Genomic DNA, 6000 nt, shown 5'->3' on the forward strand with positions numbered 1-6000 from the left:
AAGATGGTTACGAAATCTTTAGCCTTGCATCTTCATATTCAATAGCTCGATTATGGTGTAGGAGAATGAAAGCATGGGTGATTATTGTGTTTAGTTAGTGTTAGGATGGTGGAAAAAGACCCCAAAATCGTCCAAGGTGGCTAGGGTATGAAGACTAATTTTTCTCGGGCTTTTACGGGCTTAAATAATGAAGAAAAAAAACGAATTCCCTGTAAGCTATGGTAGGGACCGTAGGCTACGGTGAGTCTTCACTGGCTTACGATGGCTGCAGTGCTACCATATCGTTTCCTTCATAAAATCTTTGCTTCAACTTCGTTTTCCTTCCCATTTTTGGCCACGTCTTTTTATTTTAATTCTCTATCATACCTCATAGCATTACTTTCATTTTCACTCCATCTTAAATGCTCCAAACTAGCTCCTTTAAGCTCTAGTAACCTGTAAATGTAAACCCTCCAAAGTAATCGTGTTCGAAACATATAAACAAGTAAAATACACGATATAAACCACTTAAGACACGTAATTTCACTCACATATCAATGACTCGGTCTACCCATCCAGAAGGAACCCACAACTGGGAAATCCCGCTAGTTTCCCGGAATAGAATGCAGCCGAGAAAAACCCTGCTCAAGCCAGAAAAAAATCTTATAGGTAATAATCGAACTACGACCTCTCATAAATAAAGTGATAGAGTAAATGCTTTGAACAACTTTATATTTTATGTAAAGTAGTGTATTTGGTTGGATTTATTTATTTATTTATTATTTCTTTTTCATTCAAAGAAATCGTAATTATTCCTTAAACAAATCCTAAACTACATAATAGTACATATACTATCTTGGATCTACAGGTTGTGTTATTTGTAAAAGAAAATCTACCATATGGTTTTTGGTTCCTCAAAGTGTATGTATAGCACATACACTATGATTGGGTTCATAGGAGTTGAGTCATTGTGAGATCCAAAAGATATGGATATCTATATCTATTTTAGTATATAAAATAGTTGTTGGAATACAAAGTTTTATGTAATTTAAGTGTTTGGCTACTTTTTAGCTAAAATGCGTATGCTGACATTGCAGATAGCTAGATAAGGGAAATAATGTATAGGTAGGTATAAGGGTGTGTGGGTATGCTTAATAATGTTGACTTGGGGTTAATACACAGACTTCAAAAAATATGAATGTCGGAATCTTGGAGACTAACTTACAAACTACGGGATGTTTGTGCTTACAAGATTGCTAGCTGTCATAGTCAAATCCAACTAAAAAGATGGTGAACCAAAGCAAGCTAGTCACCAAACCAATGTGCATGTTTGTTGAAGGAGAGAAATTGATGATGGTGTGAAATCAAGTTACAAAGATCAAGAATTAGTACAACCTTGAACTAAGGAATCAAGTGCATAGAGGTTATGCACCCATTTTTAAGGGAAAGAGGAGTTTTTGGTAAGCATCTTTAATCTAATTTTAGTTTCATGAATGTTAATTACACACACATACATATATATATATATATATATATATATATACATATATATATATATATATATATTTAATCTAATTTTAGTTTCATGAATGTTAATTACACACATATATATATATATATATATATATATAGTGTTAAAATAAAAATAAAGAGGTTCCTAGAAATGATAATAACCAATTTATTTTTGACATGTGGCATGAACAAACTATGGTGAAGTGCAATTCTGAGAAACCATGGCAGTTTATACTAGTGACAGAGCAATTCTATGAAATTATATCGGGTTTTGATAATTTAAATCTCAACTGTTAATTTACATGATTCAATGGCTATGATTTATTCCTTGTCTTCCTGAGAAACTACTTGTTTTTAGATATCACTCACCTATATATATGTGTGTGTGTATGTGTGTGTGTGATTGGGATCATGTGAGAACTATTTTGAAATTGAGAATTTTGAGAACCATTTTAGACCACAAAAAACTATTTTTAAGAAAAATAAATAAAATTACAAAACAAAAAAAACGCGAAAATAAAAATGTAAAAAAAACCAAAATTTTTTATCTTTCATCCCGGTTTCATAAAAAATATAAAAAAATATCGGTTTAGCAAAATTATACGTATATGTATAATACTTATTTTTTAATTTTATACATCTAATTCTTTATACACGTATGTACATTATGTAAATGGAGATTAAATAAAAATATGCATATGTGTATAATTATTATGAAACCGGGATGAAAAATAAATTTTTTGTTTTTTGTGTTTCATAATTTTTTAATATTTTTTTAAAGGGGTTTTTCCGACGGTCAAAAAAGGTTCTCAAAGTTCTCAATTTCAAAAAGTTCTCTTAGAATTCTCATCTTTTATATATATATATATATATATATATATATAGGATCAGGATTATGTGAGAACTTTTTGGGAATTGAGAACTATGAGAACCATTTTGGATCACAAAAAAACTCAAAAATAAAAAAAAATCATAAAACAAAAAAAACACAAAAATAAAAAAAGTAAAAAAAGCAAAGTTCTTATTTATCATCCCGGTTTCTAAAAAAAACGTAAAAAAAAAATCTCGGTTTAGCTAAATTATACATATATGTATAATATGTACATATATGTATACACATGTTTTTTTCCTATACACATATGTATAATTTAAGGTAAATGATAATGTACATATGTGTACATTACGTAACTAGAGATTAAATGAAAGTATACATATGTTATAGGTATAATACGAATTAAAAAGAAAAAAAAAATCGATTTTTTTAAATGAAACCGCAATGAAATATAAGCATTTTGGTTTTTTTACATTTTTAAAATTTCATTTTTTTTTGTTTTATAATTTTTTTAAATATTTTTAGAGGCTTTTTTTTTGTGGTCTAAAATGGTTCTCAAAGTTCTCAATTTGCCAATAGTTCTCTTAGGATCCTTACCTTATATATATATATATATATATAGGGGTGAGATCTAGTGAAAACTCCTCTTAAAGAGAAAACTTAAAAACTCCTCTTCACACCATTGATTTTAATAGATCAAAGGCTAAAAAAAAGGAACTGGAAAAATAAAGCGCTGGGTTTTTTTTAATGAGGAAGGATAAAATTGGAATTAATCAAAATTCTAAATCATCATTATCCCTTCCATCTCACAAAATCCAAATCTTCGATCCACACATCTGTTCCGATAACTAGGGTTTTTTAAGTTCGTCTAATTCTTCCAAATCTGATGAAGAACAATAACAGGTAAATGGTTGTAATCTTCAATTTCACACATTATCTCACCGATTAAGGTTTCGATCCATCCATATCTATTGCAGAATTGGTAGTCTAGGGTTTCAATTCTTCCGAATCTGTTGCGAAATTGGTAATCTAGGGTTTCGATTCGTCCAAATTTGCTCCGAAATTAAGCACAAATCAGTAGAACAGCAATAGACGATTGCCGATTTGCTGAAATTGGTTATTAATATGTTGCTGAAATTTGATTGTAAAATAGTTGAATTTGAATTTAGTTTGTTGAATTAGATTGTAAAATATGCTTAATTTGATTGTTAATTTGTTGAATTTGATATTAGTATGCTAGCTTTTTTATTTTTTTGTTACTAATTTGCTTAATTTGAATACAAACTTATTGAATTATGAGATAACTTATCCTAATAATGCATATATGTAATATTTATGTTGCATATGTGATGTATTTTTACTGCATATTTAGGTTATGTTGCGTATGCGTAGCGTTGAAAATAGTAACTGTTTTTCGCTTTATTCTGTTAAATAGAATAATAGAGTGTCAACGAACATTAATTTGTACAGATGAAAGCTATGAACGCTGCGCTTATTGATAATAGTTTGTGTATTTTACATGATCTGACAGGTATTACATATATGCAGTTGATAATTGACGCATCAGTTATCTGTTATGTACATATACACTTGGTTATATTACATATATACAACACTTATCTACTATACGCATGTGTAGTCTGTTGTATTACATGTATAAAGTGCTTGTTTATTAAATGAATATGTGGTCTATGGTATTACATATCTGCGAACTTACCTATTATTTGCATATGTTGTCTGTTGTATTACATGTATGCAGCAGGTATATATTACGTATATGCATCATTAATCTATTAACTACATATATAACCTGATGTATTACATATATGCATTACTATTGTTTGAATAGTCAAATGGCATCTTCACATAATGTCGCGTTTTACTATGAGGCATATGGGATGTTTTAAAGTATGGTATTGCATATATGCAGTTATAGCTACAAAATGTATATGGGCTATGTTGTATCACATATATGCATTACTATTGTCTGTTGTATTACGTTTGTGCATTACTTTTGCTTGAATAGGCAAATGACATCTTCACATAATGCGGCGCTTTTACTAAGCGGCATATGGAATGTTTTCAATGTATTGTACAATATATGCAGTTATCATAAACTAAATGCATGTGGGTTATGTTGTATTACATATATGCAATTGTCTGATGTATTACATATAAGCATTACTTTTGTTTTAATAGGAAAATGGCATATTCATGGAATGCGGTGTGTCTGCTTTAAGCCTCATGAAATGTTTCAAGGGTAAGAGTAAAGTTTTTTATTGTGATTTCATCGTTGAAGATATTAGAAAGATTGAATAGTTAAAACTTTTTGAAATATTTTATGTCGCTAGTATTTTGCTTTCGGATGCCAATGTATGCAAGCAACAAGTGATAGAAAATGCAAGAAGACACAGAAGTAGAAAATCCAACATTGGGGCTAGTTAAAAGGGTGTCTTTTTACTAATTTATCTTGTGTGATGTAACGTGTGCATTTCTTTGTCAGAGCATGTGATTGATTTTGAATATGAATGTATAGTATATTTGCGTGGTGTAATAATTGATGCATGAAGTAGCCGGTTGTAACTGTTAAAACTTGTATTCACATGTGTATAAAATGCATGTAATATATATGTGCAATACATACATACATTACACATACGCAATACAAACATATAATGTTGAACGAATGTTGTATGTTATGGAATACACATATATAGTGTTTAAAATGCAAGTAAAACAACCACTACACGTATGTAATACAAACATACAATACATATAGGCAATACAAACATAATGAGCAAAGCCTTCGTAATCCAATGTATCATTCTTGTACAAATATTTATGCATAAAACGTAGTCATCGTCAACAAATAAACCACCTTTATTTCTTGCTCATTTCGTCAGTTAATAAGCTTTCTCCAATGCCTCTTTTTTTGTGTACGTTTGTCTTCTAAAGACTTATCCTCCACTTTGTACCTTCAAATCTTCCCTTAGGCTTAGGTTTTCTATTATCCAAAATTTAAGAGTCTTAATGCACGGTCAACGTTTATTTGAGCAAGCAATGCTATCAACACACATAAGATACAAAAATCTAAAAGTTAGAATTATTAAAAACAATATTTGCATTATTAGAAAATATGTAATAATAACAGTATTAACCATATGCAATACTTAAATACTCGGTATTAGACATATGCAATACCGGTATTACACCTATGTAATAGTGTAATATGGTCATAAGTCAACTCCAAAACTGCATGATACAATGTTTGAATAATCAACAAATTGCATATTAGTATTTCTTTTTAGTATTACATACATGTAGTACTGACAATAATACAAATATATCTGATACTCGATATGACACATGTGTAACCATGTATTACACATCATTATGTTTATGCTTATTATTAAAAATTGTAGACTACTATGAGATATTTTAGTAATGGCACTTGTCTATGTTGTATCATATAATATGTGTTGTTTATGTTAGAAGCTTTTGAGTCAGCCTTGTGTCAACCACTAAAGTTAACAACTAGCATAACTGTGGGAGCTATCTCCTCTACAAATTGCAACGAGGTCTGCCAAACAAAGCTTCGAGATTTAACATAACCTGAGAATCCAAACATATTTATGGCTTATAAATTTTAAAAACAAGATGAACATATTACAAGTCAG

This window comes from Bidens hawaiensis, unplaced genomic scaffold (genome assembly GCF_021521415.1).
Source record: "Bidens hawaiensis isolate Kalapana, Puna unplaced genomic scaffold, B.hawaiensis_p1.1 tig00021231_1, whole genome shotgun sequence".
Taxonomy (NCBI): Eukaryota; Viridiplantae; Streptophyta; class Magnoliopsida; order Asterales; family Asteraceae; genus Bidens; species Bidens hawaiensis.